Source organism: Corvus kubaryi, unplaced genomic scaffold (genome assembly GCF_017639235.1).
Source record: "Corvus kubaryi isolate FWS band 111438036 unplaced genomic scaffold, C.kubaryi_AGA036_p1.0 37354, whole genome shotgun sequence".
In the NCBI taxonomy this organism is placed as follows: domain Eukaryota; kingdom Metazoa; phylum Chordata; class Aves; order Passeriformes; family Corvidae; genus Corvus; species Corvus kubaryi.
This window is the reverse complement of record NW_024581116.1, coordinates 4,788,492-4,805,458: the sequence shown is the minus strand read 5'-3', so window position 1 is coordinate 4,805,458 and position 16,967 is coordinate 4,788,492. Positions and strand designations below refer to the sequence as shown.

The 16,967-nt window shown below is 45.0% G+C and overlaps 1 protein-coding gene across 4 annotated transcripts in view; it reads left to right on the top strand.

Moving 5' to 3' along the window:
• Positions 1–16,967, top strand: part of EVA1A (eva-1 homolog A, regulator of programmed cell death) — a 206,293-nt gene that overhangs the window by 132,272 nt on the left and 57,054 nt on the right. The window contains exon 1 of one of the 4 annotated variants that reach the window (XM_042032913.1): positions 7,085–7,377. The exons of the other annotated variants lie outside the window; for them this stretch is intronic. The gene's annotated coding sequence lies outside the window, so the exon portion shown is untranslated. Of the gene's footprint in view, positions 1–7,084; positions 7,378–16,967 lie in introns of those variants that run through there. 4 annotated transcript variants of the gene reach the window in all.

The window sequence follows — 16,967 nt, the reverse complement described above, 5'->3', positions numbered from 1 at the left end:
TCAACGGCTCCTGAGGATGGTAATAGAATACACTGCAACCCAGGACACTGTTACACCTCTGGCTTTCATTGCTTCCTTATTGGCAAACTGCCTCATTTTAGTAACCTTTTATTTTGAATTTGCTGTATATAAGCATGACTTTGGTTTGCTTCAGATGGCCGGGGCTGTATTCTGCAGCATAAAAACCACTGGTAGAAAGCAGGGAATGGAACTGATTCATCAGTAATAGCATCTCAAATGCATTTATTTATTTCTTAAGTGCTCTGGGAAATGCTTTCCTTGAAAACCGCAAACTGTGACACATGTGGATTGATGGCTGGGTGGTTTTTGCTGAATATAGAAACCAATGACTGTATCTAGAGTGACTGGAGGCATGGAGACCTTGCTGACACCCCTGTGCCATAGGATCATTCAAGCAGGATAAGGTCATACTAGAAAACTTGCAGGAATCTCAAAGCAGGATCTGCCAAACCTTGCAAGATCAAAACCATCAGTGTCTTGCATGGATTCTCCTTTCCAGCCTCTGGAGCCTACTTCCTCAAAAAGAGGTCAAAGGAAGAAAGGTACTTCTAAGTTCCTCTTTGTAAATGAAATGATAATTGATGGAAAATTAAAGCAATTGTTGTAATATAAACCTCCTTGTAACTGGAGAAGGTGCTACAGAGGCTTCCCAGCAGTTATACATCAAGAAACATTCTTAATCTCCTAGATAATGTGGAAAAGGAATGACATTTATTATCTACAAGTCCTCACAAGCTGAGGATGCAGTTTATAAAACTGTACTTGGCTCCCCCTCCTTTTCCTCCTTTATTGTAATCCTTCACCATGGATCATTTTACATCCAAACTCACCTTCATCTGTTATCATACCTTGATGATATATCGACATCACAAAGTTCTGATTAACAAGGCTAGAAGGGCATCCATCAGAAGAACTAAGAATGTGTGATCATTTCCTCTCAAGCTCTCATTAGTTGTGGCTGTCCTTCTGGGAGTTTTATCCTTGTCTTTCTATTTCCAGACTAAGGCACATGAGGCTTAAAAATAATATCCTATGATTAATCTTTTGTTTCTCTCAGCTTCTAAAACCTTTGGTCAAGATGGAATATGATCTCCATGCTGTCAGCTGAAATATGTAGAAACAACCCAAACTGTACAAATACACTCCTAATGAATGAGCAGGCATGTGAGAATAATAGATGGCTTGATTCAGCCTCCTTCATTCAAGATGGAAAATACAAATCTCTACAGATAATCCTACGATCACATAAAATATTTGCGGGGTAGGTAGGAATTACACTCAACAGTGTCTTTGCCAAAAGAGCCTCCTTTTCCTTTACGTTGCTTTGGTTTAAAATGACATGAGTTGTGGTGAAATACCCCTCTGGTATTTTCAGGTTTCTGTGCTAAGTGAAGTGGGAAAGGTTTTGTTTTAGAGTTTCTATACTAAGCTCTCTTTTTAATGAGACACTCCTCGGTTAAAAATACCTTCCGAAAGCGACTTCCCACGTCTTTCCTACATTAGTGACAGATTGGAGAAGAAAATGTGGAGTACGCCTGAAAGTGATAAGTTGAGGTTAGAGGTCTAGCCAAAGTCAAGTGCTAGGGAGTTTCAGCTGTAGAGAGCTGATGCTTTGAATTATAATCAAGTGATTAATGTTTCTAATGTAAGTGGGTTTGGGAGCTACAAGGACTTGCAGCAGCAGCTTGGATAAGTATGGTGAAACCTGCTTTTAGAGTTATTTTATTTATAGCACATTCATTAGGTTGGGTAAAATGGACAACATGTGCTTATGTGGTTAATGATAAATCCATATGAGGACTAAACTAGTCTGCTGAGTTATGAGAAAGCCATTTGTAGGTCAGATTTTCTGGAGAGAGACAGACTTGAGAGAAACAATTCCTATCTGTTTGGGGATGGGGGGAGCAGGGAGAGGGGAGAGGAAGAAACCAGCTTTTCTCCTTTTGTAAAATACATACGATGTAGATGTTACAGATCTTCATTAATTTTTAAAGGCCATTGGCCCCTGAAGTTTGTGTAGCTGGCTTCATAAATACCGAAAACAACATGGGAAGGAGCAGACATGCATGGAAAGGTATATGAATTTTTTTTTAAAAAGCAGATAACCCAATGTTACCATATGAAAACTGCAGTGATCTCTATGAAACTGTAAAGGCCAGAAAAGGATACATCTCTGAGGTATTATATTTTTTCTTGTGGGATTCAGACAATCTAGCATGAAATGAAAGAACAAAAAAAAAGACTATTCCTTCTGTTTGAATTCACCATACCTTAATCCTGCTGCTGTAAGCAGTTTAAGGTACTCTTTCAAACAGAAATAGTTTTCCCAGGTGAGAGTATAGTTAATAAACCCAGTATTTTGGCACATGGTTCATGTTGTGGTTTTAGTTATAGATCTGCCAAAAGGATAAAAAAAGATTGGTTCCTCTCTTCTAGCCTTATCCAGGGTTTGTTATGCAGGTCCTTCAGCCACAGGTCCCACTGGTTTCCATCAGAGACCATGATGCCATTTGGATTGAAAAAAAAAAAAAAGAAATAAAAGCAAGACAGACAAAGACAAGCAAGTAAAAGAAAACCCTCACAAATTCCCTTTCTGTAGAAGCCAAATCACCCCAGAATCTCAACAGCTGTATGTTGCACATCCTCACAAATAAACAGGCAAAACCAGTCCAAGACATTTCCCTTCCTCTACTCGTATTTTTAGGTAGAAATGGAAATGTGATGTCCATTTTCAAGGAAGCAAGTTGCCAAGGGAATACTCTCAAATGTGTTCTCCTACCTCTTCTGGGTGTTGCTGCAGGTGCTATTTCTGAATGAGCTCAGATGATCAGAACACACTTTCAAAAAAGCTGACTGATTATAGTGAGTATTTTTAGAGAGAGAAAATAGCACCTAGTACAGAGATATTTCATTATTTATATGTATATATCTATATATGTACAACAAAAACAAGTACAGGAAGCTCTTTCAGATTAATTCCCCTTGAAAAATCATTTATTAACCCCAGGATAGTGAGTTAATAGAAGACATGGTGGCTTTACCCCTCCCTTGACACCTTGTAATCCAGAGTGGATCCCTGCTGAGATGTACTTTGGTGCCACACAGTGTCTTGGGCTCCAGCAGTAACTGCATGAAAACTTAATGGCCTAATCAGAGTTTACCTCATTTAGAGGCTGCACAAGATGACTTGTTTCTCGTATCAAAAGTCATGACAACACTATTATAATGTTTATTTTATAGATATTAAATAATGTGTGTTTTGCTCTGACAGGTAAACACATATCCTGTTTTTGGCCCCCTTGTTAGACACAGAAAATTAGGCGCAGAGATTGAAGTAATTAGCAAGGCTAATAATCCCTGGAGCAGGAGTGGCAGCTCCAGAGAGGATTCATCTCACCTGTGTTAAACTGTGTTTGGATAAAACAAATTATCCTCCACAAGGGCCAGTCTCTATTAACTAGAGAGGGACAGTACAGATATTTACCTCAGATCTACCTGTGAGGTGGCTAAGCAGAATGCAGATGCATCCCATCCCAGAGATTAAAACACTTGTTTTTTGAATGACAAGCAAGGGCCAAGCTCCAGGAACAGATGTGTTCCCTACCTTGGAGATCTTACAAAAACCAGTGTCTGAAGCGCAAGAAATAAGGATGTTAAAGCTGTGTGGAAGAGTCTGAGACTCACAGGGAAGCCTGAATTTACCCAAGGTTTCAGGATGAAGAAAAAGTCTTGTGGGTCTTTTGGGTAACTTGTCATTCTGAAATTAGCTATATTTAGTTTATTGGTTAAGTTAATAAAAGAGCACCAGTGCCCCATCACTGGAAAACTTTAATGATGTTAAATGTTATCATGGTCCCTGTTTAACCCAGGGTCGGGTGCCAAGTCTCTGGCATAGCTTGACCTGTAGTATGAACCAGAGATTGGTCCCAGCAAGTGGTCTGGATGGGGCCATTCTCCTTTGGAGGTTAAGGGCATTTAGCCCCCAGTGTGCATGAGGCTGTGCCTGCTGGCCCTGGGACCAAACCCAGCCCTGACCCTGTTTAGTTAATCTCTTCCTCTTGATTTTATTATTTGACCTCTTCATGATCAGAACCATAGGGAAGCACCTATGGTGTGCTGGGCTTGATACAGGGCTAGCCTTACTTTGAAATAATATGGTGCTATCTAATTCCCTTCTGCTGTTCTCTCTAATCTGTAAAGACCTCACAAATCTGATTTTGGCCTGGTTACCCTAATCTGCATCATGGGCTGCCCGATTCACTGACTTCAATGGGCCACACTGGACTGTGTCAGGGTTTGGAGCTGATAGCTGTTTTTTTGAGCTGGTTGAGCAAACAGATCTGCAAGATCTCTTCTTGACAGTGCACTAGCTCTGATCTGAAAGGAGACACAGCTTTAGACATCTGTTTTAAGGTCAGAACTATTCTGAGCTTATTTAAACTCGATACAAGGCTCTGTTTATATTTCTTTGATTAATTGAAAATAACCTCTCATTAAGGGAGTGACAGCTGATACTGTACGATTGTGCTCAAGTCATTCACAGGAGCGAAAAAAATACACCAAAGATTAGGCAGGTCAAAGCCCTTGTTTGGATCAAAGCATATGTTGAACACTGTATAAATGCCAGATCTGAAAGTGTTTTGTGTTTAAGGTTGAAGTTTGGAGTAAAATGATACTATAATAATAAATCCCTAATTCAGCTTGTTAGGTTGCTACTGCATTCACAAAGGCTCAGCAAAGAGAGGGATGCATCTGATGGAGCAACTGGATAGGAGTCCAAGTCTGTTAAAAATTTACAGATAGGTGAGGCAATACCACATCCAGTTCTGGTAGGCACATTTCAGAAAGAACTTTAATGCAATGGAAATGGACCTTGAAAGAGTGACAGGCATGGTTTGTGGTTTGTCCATAAATCTGCCTTACCATGAGAGACTAAAAAAAGCTCAGCTCTTTTTATTTATTCAGGACAAGGTTACAAGATGACTTGTCTGTGGTTTTGTTAAGTTGAGCTTGCATGGTGAGGGAGCAGCAGGCTCCAGTTTCCACTCAGGGCTGCACGGCCTGGGTGCTTTCAACCAGAATATCAGAGGGTCCCCAGCTATGCCTGGGCTTGAAATATTCCTGCTGTTCTGGGGGTAAACTGCAGATGGGCTGTACTTTGGTGGGCTGCAGCCTTCTCTGTCCATGCCTGATCTGCAGCTTCCTGGAGAGACTGATGAGTGATGGCCAGGGTTGAGGGTGGAGAGTGAGGCCAGACAAATGCAGATCAAAAAGGCAGCCCTTCTTCGTGACAGGGTGATAGCCACTGAAATAACTTATCTGTTATTGGTGGATTGTGCTTCCCTGAAAGCCTCTGATTCAGGGAGGCATGTGTCCTTGCATGATGTGCCATAATTTGTAATGATTCAGGTGTTGTTTTGGGACACCATTCTGTGGCTTCAGCTATGCAGGTGAACAGGCCAGGTGATGGAAATTATCAAATGAGTGATCTCAGCTGGCCTTAAAATATCCCCATCAAATAGGAATATTTTAAAATTTTTGTTTTAGTGGGAATATTGTATTCCTATTAAACTGATTGGTAAATGGAGAGGTCTCAGGAAGGCCATCTTTAGCTTGAGAAAGCCCAGTTTTTAGGAAAAAATCTCTCACCACTTTCATATTTGTGGGCAGAATAGCTATGTTTATATTTTCTTTCAAGGAAAGAGTTAAATCTGAGCTTAGACCTGGGTTCCAACTGTCCCTACAGTTTACTACATCTGGTAGGGCAGCTTTCAGTAGAGGAGGAGTGATACAGCTTCTTCGAAGTGAAAAGTTTCCATTTGACCTGCTATTCAATCTACAGTGGCCTCATTGCGTGGGCATCTCATCCACCTTTCAGCAGTGGTGTGGGAACCAAATCAGGAAGATGAGGACCTCTCAGAAAGTCCCGTGGTGTCCTGTCAAAGAGTTTATGGCACTGCCTACTGCAAGGGCAGGTGGGATTTGCAGAGAGCCTAAAGTCAGGCTAGGTCTGGGCTGCTTGTGAGGACACATTTTAGGTGTTAGGTCTAAAGGATGCTATAAAAACTGCCACCAAGTTCAATAGATGTTGTTCCCTTGCACCCAACAGGCAGAGAGGTGTTCAGAGGATTTGTCTTGCTGGAAGATTAGAGCAGATATTAGGAAAATAATCCAAATAGATTAGGAATAATGCTATTAGAAAATGCATTGGATTGAATATGAGGAAAAATTTTTTCACTGGAAGACTGGTCAGGCATTGGAACAGGTTGCTCAGGGACATGGCTGCCATCTTTGGAAGTGTTCACAAAATGTGTAGATGTGGTAGCTGGGGATATGGTTTAGTGCTGAACGTGTTGTTAGCTGGACTTGGTGGCCTTTGAGGTCTTTTTCAACTTTAATGATTTTATGGTTCTATGATTCTGAAGTATCCACCCAACTTTGTTCGATAAAGGCAGTTCTTTAATCCATCCAAGCAAATGTTTGACTACACGCTCAGTGTGATTTTCTACTTCTGCGACTCCTGCCATTGTCACGTCTCGCCGGTACCTGGGCTGCCACTTGCCCTGTCCCCGAGGTGTGTGGGGCCGTGTGCTCCTCTGCAGGCTGGGCACAGGTCCCCAGCAGCCCCGGCCCATCCCCTCTGCTCTGGGAGCTGCGACAGTGCTGCATTTCGGAGCGGCTCCCTGACACCCCGGGCAGAGCCACAGGATGCGGGGGGACCTCGCTCCTGCCTGCTGCCCTCAGGCACACATCGGAGCATTCGAGAGCTCAGAAAAGCCAGGAAACTGCTGAAAATCGCATTTTGCTCTCAGTGTCTAACATCATCGCACCACTCCTGCACAAATAAATAAACTCTGATGGGAATCCCCCCTACCCTCCCCCTTCATTCCTTGCTTTAATAAAACTTGTCACAGTGATTTTTTTTTTTTTTCCCCAGTCGGCAGATTTTTACACTGGTTAATGAGGGGGAAAAATTTCTCTTTCGCCCCCTCCGCCCCCAATTGCCTCCCCTCTCTTTCATGTCAGGGGCCAAGTTTGGATTGGAGCCTGGTGAAGTTTCTGTGTCATTTCCTGTTGCTGCCCTGCCCGACACTCGCTGCCGCGCTCCCTCCGCGCTCCAGCCCTCCCGCAGACGCGCAGGGCGTCCGCCCTCCCGGCCGGCGGCTTTTGGGGAGGATGTGACAGTGCTGGGCACACCTCACGCTGCCGCCTGTCACGCCGCATTCCTGCTCCTGCTGCCCCCACGGGCTCAGCTCCCAGCCCGCTGCCAGGAGCGCCAAGAAGCCGAACGCCAGAACAACTTTCTTCTCTCCACGCAGCTCGCTGTACTTCCCGGGCTGCTGGGAACCTGAGGCGGTGAGAGCAAACACATCCTTCTCTCGCAAACTTGGCCGCCGTGCTCCTGTCCGTCCAGGTGGTCGGGAGCGAGGCGGCCGCGGGATGCTGGTGCTGGTGTTTGGGTGGGCGAGGGGCTGCGGGGGCACGGGGAGGGGACGGGGAGGGGACGGGAGCCCGGTGCGCGTCTCACTCCGTAGGACAGGTCAGCTGCGAGGGCTGGCATTGGTGCTGTTGTGCTGGTGGCTTGATGTGAGTGACGGAAAAAAGGGCTGTTTAACAGCGGGAGAGAGCAGCACGGGGATGTACAGCAGCCGGGCAGGCAGGGAGCGGAGGTGAGGGAAGGAGAAGGGGCTGCTCAGCGTTTTCTCTTAGGTGTTTGTCTTTCGGCTTCAGTTTAGTGTTCACAGGTTTTTCCCAGGGCTGGCTTGCGGCAGCGTTCACGGGGTTTGTGAGTGTGTACAGTTCTGGGGATTGCTTTTCTGAGCAGAAAGAGCTGATACTTGGGAAAATCCGTGTTACCCTCTCTTGGAGGAGCGGGCACAACTCAGCTGGCATCTGTAAAATCCTGCCTGTGTTGCCTTTCCTCTGCCATTGCCTTATTGGCTCGTCGAATGCCCGTATATTTGGTAGGAAAAAGACACAAATGCTTGTGCTTTAAAGTGGAGCAACTGTGACTTCATGTACTATTTCTGTCATTCCTGACTCGTTCAGTCTTGACTGTTTCTTGGACAAACAAGGCATAACAAACTGACGCATAAATCCTGAAGCATGTGCTGGAGCTGGTTCCCGGAGCTTCCAGAGTTAAAAGGCTTTCTTGAACTCACTGACACAGGGCAGTAAATCTCAATGTGTCAGTAAGCGAGGGAAAAAAGCGCTTGCAGAGCATTACACACCAGCAGATAAAGTCAGTGCTGCACAACCCCAGGTCTTCACAGGCAGGATTAGCTCCCAACACCTCCAGCTACCCAGCAGCATTTAGAAAGGTCAATTACATGTACAATATTTACCAGCTAATTGTAAGTGAGGCAATAAAAGCCTTGGAGTTGACCCTAGGAAAAATGATCCCAAGGCTTTGTGTACAGTGTGTTTACCTCCTAGTCACTGTTTGATTCATGTTGCTCCCTCAATTCCCTCGTTTAATGCTAGTTTGGCAGTAGAGCCCTCTCTGTCCCCCTTTCCCCAATGGGAAAGTGGTGGAAGGAGTTACAAGGCAAGAATGTAGGAAGGGGGCTTTGGCTCACCCTGTCCCTCTCTCCTGCCTCCAGCCAAGGCACATCGCCTCCCATGGCTGGGGAAAGTTCAAGCTCCCTGTCCAGCCTTGGCACCCCTTGTCTTGCTGCCACAGGCAATGAGGGACCCAGGAGACATTTACTGACAGCTTTGCCTGGGGCCAGTTTCTAGGTAAAAGCTCAAAGTTTGTTTCACAGTTCCTCTATGAAAGGCACTTTTTTTCTTTTTAATCGAGTTGAGTAGGAAATCCTTTTTTGGGTCTTCCAATCTCCCAGACTCTTTCCGAGTGTTGTGCTACTGAAGGATTTATCAGAAAGTACTCACTTTCAATATCCTCACAGCTGGCTTATACGTGTACCAGTGAGTTGGTCTCAAGGGTGTGTGCTTCCGCACACAGCTTGATCTGAGACAACTTCGAGGTGTTGCTGGAGTTTAGGAAGGGCCAAGACACTCCAAAGGCAGTTTGGATGCAGTCACCTTGTTTCAGAGTGTAAGAGAGTTTAATAATATGTAGGTGTCAGGTCGTGCCAATTGGCTTCAGGGCTGAGAATGGGCTCTGGCAGGGGTTAGTTTACTAGCAGAGACATAGCCAAGAGAGTAATGAGCTCATGTAGCAGAGCGAGGGGAGAAACTGTAGCAGGAGTTGCTCCTAGCACCTCTTGGGAGCCTGAGAAACAGCATTTACCTGGAGCTGCGCTCTGTATTTCGCAATGTGAAAGGAAATGGGGGGACAGGCTGGCATTTTCTTGGGGGTTCAACAGGCAAGTCGGCTCTGAGGTAGATAGATTCATTGCCTGTGCAAGGTGACTGCAGGGCTAGCTGTGCTTCAGGGGCTGCTTTGGGTGCTTGAGGGGGGAATAGGACCTCCAGTCCTTTGGAAATCCACCCATATATACAGCTGTTGAGAGATGAACCTCTGTCTCAAATGCAGGTTTTGGGAGTCATTTTCCTAAAACTTTACCTACGTGTGCTATGTTGGGAGATGACCATAATTTCATCCTTAATTTTCTTGGATTTAAGTGTGAACCCACTTCATTTTAACCTGAGATCACCCTGCTGATTTCAGTGATGTTATTATTGATTTACAGCAGTGGAGGGCACGTAAGGATCAGTCCCTTAATATCTGCTTTTTTCTGACACTTGCAAAGGAGAAAGGAAGACAAGAGAAACCCACTCAGGGTGAGATCATGATGGAACTGAAAGGTCTCAAGTATCACCAAGACCTTTCTGGCCTTTTTTTTGGCTTTCATACTTGCCCTAGATCTCAGCTTTTTCTTCTGTTAATAGAAACTTGCTCTGTGTCTAAGCAAATGCTGGGTCCCTGTTTTTACACAGAACGGCTGTAACAGCAGCAAACCCAGGGTCCCTGTCCCGTCTCTCTCCTTGTGTGAGCGTGCTCTCCACACCACACTACGCTGGCGTAGCCTTGACAGATGAGCCAAGGGATGGCCATTCCAGTTCTGCTGCTTACCTTGGGAAAGTGCTCTGGAGCCCAACAGACTTTACTGTCTGGAAATATTTCCTGTTGCACAACATAAATTGTCTGTTTCAGTTTAATCCTGTTGTCTTAGATTACCTCACCAAAGTACTACCTTGAGTAAAGCCTCTCTCGGCGGCCACTCCACTGCAGTGGGGGAACCAGTATTCTAAGAGGCCACAGGTTGTGAAGACTCTGCAGGAAAGTGGGGTGAGCACATGCTTCCCTTCGCCCTTTCTCACCTTGCACAAGGGCAGGGCAAACAAGTCCTGCTTTGTAACAGCAGGCCTGTGCTATTTCCCATCCCTGAGCCAGACCCCGCTGCAGCTCCACAAACCCACGATGGCCACTGAGATCTCCAGGAGAGATCTTCCATTACTGGTGGCTTCTCATGGTGCTGGTGGTCCTTTTCTCTGAGCTGCTTTTTCTTGCTTCAGTGCTTGGTGTGGTGCTCTCTGTCCTGCCAAGGATTCTCTGCTGCTGCCCATCCAAGGATTCTCTGCTGCTGCCCACCAGCATGTTGGCTGCCATCTGCTTTAGTTTCTCATAGGCTTCTCCTGGGGAACAGCAGCAGCATTTGGGGTAGCCTTGGCCCAGTTTGTGGGTGCTTCCCAGATCCTTGTGCTTCCCTGTCTCCCCAGGCTGAATCAGACACTCTGTGTTCATCTGCTTTGCTCTTGCTTAGATCCAGCTTCTGTTCTCGTGGTATTTAAATGCTGATGCACAAATTTAGGTAACATTTACACGCTCTAGTGAGTCTTCAGCTTGCCTGCACAAATTTCACGTTTTCTTTCTTCTAATGCAGTGCCACTACCTGAGGACAGTGCTGCCTCCTTGCTCCAGGGAGCTGCTGATCCCTGCTCTGTTTATGGGACATTGCCATAGCAATGAGGATGTATAGTGGAGATCAACGGTCAGGATCAACCAGACCGTACTACTGCTGGCCAAACACAGCCAAAAAGGTGCCTGTCTCCCTCCCTCCCCAAACAGAATCCTGTTTGCTTTGGCTATTTTTAAACATATTTGCTGGTGGAGCCTGGAGCTCGTTATCAGTCCGAGCCTTGCCACATGCAACCCACAGCTCTTTAAAATGGATTATTGTGGAGATGGGAAGGACAGTTTTTGTTCTTCTGTCCACTGGCTTGGGGCTGCCTGACATGATGGTGGTTGTGGCAGTCACTTACTTCCCAGTAAATCAGCTAAAGGCAACAAACTTCACAAAGTCAGAGACTTTCTCTCCTTCCTCTTGACTTCTGGACTTGAACTGGTGAGAAGGAGGTGAGAGGCCTCTGTATCACATCAGCAATCCCCTCAATCATCCTCTCCCTCCCTGGAAGTGTTATTTTTGGTTAATTCATACAAGTCTGGGCCTCCTTGGTCTACCCTGTGGGAGGAAGCTCCAGGCTGGAATTTTGTAATAAAAGCCAGATTTTTCTCTGGAGGCAGAGCGGAGGAGGCTACTCCTGTTGCTTCTCCAGTTCTTGTTAGTTCTTGATCAGCTTAATCTGGCAACTGTGAGAGGTTTTCTTTCTCTGCTGAGAATAAATCTGGCCTCTGAGGAAGGTCAGTGTGGTGGTGTTCACCCTGAGATACCTGATAGAAATCACAGCTCAAGCTGTTTGGACCTCATCTTCCTGATGGAAGTTCCCAGCAGTTCACTAGGGATGAGTCTCTGAGGGCATCCCAGGCCATTTGCACCATTGCAGAACCATGGCTTTGCTAACAGAAAGGAGTTTTCCTCCAGTGTCCTTGGCCAGAGTTAGTTTGCTCTTAAGCTGGCGAGCACGGAGCAGTCTGTCCCCTCACACACCAGCAGAGGCTGGTTTTCACTGGAGCAAATATGTCTGTGTACCTGCACTTTGGAGAGTTCTCCGAGGTGTTCTGTGGTTATGAAAAAACCACAGATCTGAGCTCTGATTTCCTCTGTGACCACAATAATTCTGTTTTCCTCTTTCGCTGACCATTGGCAATGGAAAGACCACTAATCCCTGCTCTCTTCTCTTTGCTTGTCCTTGAAGTGGGAGTTGTTTCCACAGTGGCTGTTGCAGTGGAAAGCTGAGAACATCTGAAGTTGCCATAAATTAAATATGCAGGTGCTATCTTAAATATATACAGGGAGCTTGCTAATTAAATCTGAATTTTTTTCTTGGTCATCAGACACTCTATCTAAGGATAGAGATAGCAGCTGAAGTGGACATACCATCCTCATTGGTACTTGACACACTACCTGTAAGATAGTCTTCTGGAGTTTCCCATCCAGACTTATTTCACTAACTTAATAAAATATATCTTGTGCTCCTTTTATTTTACTGGTCACTGTGATTCCCCTCTGACATAGCCTAAATTATGCTTGGACTACTTTTTTTTTTTTTCCTTCTTTTTTATTAATGTATCCATGGACTGTATAGTCTTCAGAGATTTATTTTTCTTTAATGAAATCAGCCTCATTTTCCTGGCTAGTGTACTGCATGAATGTCACATTTAAATATGTGCTTTCAAGCCCAGTCCTTTCCCTCAGATATATTACTTTACAGTACATTTGTCTGTGTTAAACTGCAGTGCTGATTTACTACATCAGTGACCATGAAAGACTCCAATTCCTCTGACTCCTGTTTTGTTGTTTCTCACTGTTTATTATCCACAGTGATCTGATTTTTGGAATAGTTGGCACATTGTAAGCCGAAGTTTCTCAATTCTTTTCCTCTGCTTGATACAATGGTTACTATTAGATTAATGTGTATTTAGTAGATTTGGATTACAGAGCAAGTACTAAAAGCTCTCCTGGGAGCAATGATGCCGTGAATGTCACAGCAGTGTGTGGTGCCAGGTGTGCTCAGGAATGAGGGGATAAAGATGTGCCCAAAGTGTAGGGAAGATCCCTTCTCACAAGCAGGAGGAGGTAGAAGCAGAGAGGGATCACCTGTCCGTGGCCAGTCCTCCTTCCTTTCTTTTTTTTCTTGACAAGCTCTGTGTTTTCTTTCTCTGCTGCAATTCAGAAGTCAGAAGGGTGCTCTTCAGCCTGCTAAGGAGGCTTGAACAGCACCAAGCCTGCAAGATCTGAGATTTGGTCAGCAGGATTCTAAATAGCTTTTAGTCTTACTGTTTAAACATGCAAAATTGGGAATTCCCTTCGTTCTGTTTGCTTACTTGAAGAAGGCCAGGCTAGGCAAACCTGCCAGGCATGCTAATGCTTCCTGACAAACTGCTTCAAGACATGAGTTTCATGTAAGGGCAGCAACAGTGGCAGCAGAAACCCTTCCCAGAGAGACAGAAGTACCCCGTGGGCACTGTGGTCATATTTAAGCCAACCTCCACCTTCAGCTTATGCTTCCCTGAATGGGTCTGCATCACCTTTCCTTCAGGAGGATGCTGTGTGGTGAGTATCTCCTGCACCACTTGTGAGAAATTCCAGCTGGTATTTAGGAAAGGCTTCTGTGCCATGTCAGCCAGCTTCTGAGAGGAGCAAGCCAGGAGGCAGGTGCCTGTTCAGATACTTTCCTGGTGTTTCCAGCTGGCTGGCTCTCAGCAGCTCCTCACTGGGCACACGAGGCAACACCTGATTGCCCTTCCCAGACACCCTGTCTCCTCGGACCCTACATGTACAGTACAGGTTCTGAGTCACTCAGAATTTCAGTGCTCCTGACTCCTTCTGACTCTGCTGGATACCTCAACACTTAAAATAGGTGCTCCAGGTCACGCTGCTGGGTGGGATGGCTACAGGTTCTCTCTTGTGACACGTAGGTAAGGCTTTGATTAAACGTGGCCTCAAGTCAACTTTCCACAACTCAGGTTTTGCAGGTGCAAAGGACAGGGTACAAGCTGGGGAGGTATTCTCGACCTTAATCATTATTTGCAAAGCAGTGTGTGAGGCACTGCCTGTTGCTGTTACTAGGAGAAATGCATGTTAGAAGGGGATCATATGGCTATCAGGCTGTGCAATCTGGCTTTATTTTCCAGCAACACTAAATAGTTGCTGATTCTGTCTGGACTTTGCCTGTTCTGTAGATTTCTAGAGTTGTCTCTGAGGCAGGAGCTTGCTTGCAAGAAAAAAAAAAAGTATGCATCAGGGCCCTCGTTTGCTCTCTGCAGAGCTTTGACTGTGCAGCTGGCTGCCAAGCATCACACAGCAAGGCAGAGCAATGCCTGTGAATCACCATGGAACAACATCAGACGAGCCAAACAGACCCATGTGATTTTAGGCAGGGCTCAAGAATTTTGTTCCTTTAGCTTCAACCCAGGGGGCAAATTAGTTCATTTTCCTGGCACTGCAACAATGATAAAGCCTCTGCACCCATTTGCCCTAAACCGGTACGGTTTGTTCTCTGAAACATTTGCTGTTCCCATTTTGTGTGAGAATAGCAGTTAAAGGAAAGGTGGAGATTTTGTGGAACCAATTCTCAGGCACATTAAGCTGCTTCCACCACCTCCTGAGTATATAAAATATCCTTAAAGCAAGTGTAAATGGTGCTGTCACAGTAGTCCAAGTGGACTCCAGAATGAGACAAATAGGTTCCCTACTCTGAAGTGAGTGTGTGTTGCAAACCTTTGTGAGGAGATGGATAAGAAACTGTGAATTTTCATCTCTCCCTCTGAGACAGGTGCTTAGGACAAAGTGCTGATGTCTGGTGGCCACAATGGATGTTGGAGGGAAATTTTGGGAAGGTTGAAGCACCTGTGTCTGAAGACACTGAGTGCTCCAGTGGTTCATGCACTTGACACATTCAGGTTCCTGAGCCTTACCTCGGTGGGTACCAGTAGGCTTGGACTAAAATCACAGAATCATGGAAACATTAGGGTTGTGAAAGGCCTCTAGTTTCATTCAGTCCAACCCTTAACCCAACACCACTGTGTTCACCACTTATCCATGTCCCTTAGCACCACATCTACACACTTTTTGAATACTTCCAGGGATGATGATTCCACCAATTCCCTCGGCAGCCTGTTCTAACACTCAAGCACAAACCTTGTGAGAGAGCTGTGCAATAGCATAGATAGAAAAGTTCCAGAACCTGCAATGTTCGTTGCTACAGAACTCACTGCTACAGAAACACCACTAGAGCTTTCTTGACCTTTGATTCTCCCTCATGGCAGAGATCACATAGTGTGAATCATCTCAGAGATGAAGTGAAAGCATACAGCAATAAGCAAAAGAAAACTTGACCTAGGGAGGAAGGAATGAAGGTATTTTCTGTGAAATACAGGAATGCAGGCAAAGATATGAGGAAAACCACCTACTAAAGAGAAGCAAGCTTGTGAAGTGGACACAAAACTTCCTACATTGTCTTTCCATGTCTCCTGGACATCCTAGAGTTATTTCAAAAAAGCACAGCTTGACGCAAGCACCCTAAATTATAACCCTGTCTCAGTGGCTTCTTGGGACCTAATGTGCGGGACCTGAGGGGGAGACCAAGTGCAGCTGGAACAGCAAGGAAGCCTGTGACCTCTCCCCGCCCAACATCTATGACATGAGGAAGGTCATCTCATCAAATTGCAAAGTGAGGGTGCTACCTCAAAGCCATCTGTCAGAGGTTTCATTCCTTCTTGCTTGTGGTGCCCTGGAAAACTGAAAAGCTCTAAGTGATTGCTTTGTGTTAATAAGGAGGGAAGGGTGGAAAAAACTCCCATGACTTTTTGTTGTATATGTTGCTTGAGAAAACATGTGCTGTCTGCAGCGAGACCTCACAGCATGCTAATTCTTAAAGTATATATGCAAAAATTTGAAGCTGGAGGTTTTGTTGACCCTGGAAGAAAAAGAAGATTCCAAACAGGAGCTCAGGAAAAAAATCTCCCGTTCCATCTGTATTTGCTTTTGCTTTACTGATGAACGGATGCAGCTTGCCCGTGTCCTGCTTATCTTCTGAATCTGCATAAATTTTATTTCTGGGCAATTATAATTTCAAGACCCTGTTGCAGGGTAGGCAGCTGAGGAGCTGCATCATCTCTTCTATCCTCTCACTGAATTCCTGAGCTTTGGATCTTGATTTTGAGCAGAAACTTTGTGATGGAGACTGTAGGGACTAAATGGCTACGTGGAAAAGGTGAACCTCCATCAGGGTTTGAACTTTGATCTGCAGAAAACAAACTCATTATTTCAATCTGCAAAGGGCCATAAGGATCTTCAGTTTAAAAACTTAGTATGGGAAAATTTAAAATAAAATCTCCATGGCTTTTAAGGGAATTAGTTCTACCTTCATGTTTCCATTGAGCCATGGACTGCTTGAGGGTATCTGTGGGGTTTTTTCCCCCCCATCCATGCCTGGGTGGTTGATTCAGCTGTGGCACTGCTGTGGTACAATGCACAGTGACAAGTCATTCCTGTACAGTTCAAAGGAGAAGGAGAAGTCAGTCCTAAGGCAGGCTGCAGTGTTTGTGGGGAAACACCTGTGATCCCTCATTCCTTCTCATAGTTGTTTAATCTGTAATATCACCATGAAGAGTCTGGTACTGTAGGATGAGACTGAATTGTTCTGTTTGACTTCAGTTCAACTTTTTTTGGCCCCTTGAGTCTGAACACAGGTTCTTCATGGCTGCAGTTTACCAGGAGGCACTGTAGAAAAGTTCTAGCATGCATTTGTTTAAATAACGTCTGATACATTCTGAAGGATAAACTGTGTGGAGTAACTGCAATGCTGTTTCCAAAGAATATCTGTGGCAGGAAAATAGAGAGGAAGGAAAGATCTGTTACGTGTGCCTGTGTATTGCCCCTAGAACAGGATCAAAGTTATGAGAAGAAACTCTGGTTTTGTTTCTCCACAGTTGTTAAAGTTCACAGGCTTCCCAGGATCTACATTTCAAGGCTATCATCAACCAGATTTTGTACATTTACATTTGTTCAAAATAGTTTCCAGGCAGTGGGTAATTAGTGGTTAGAAATGGCTTGCAGTTTGGTGATAATTTGATT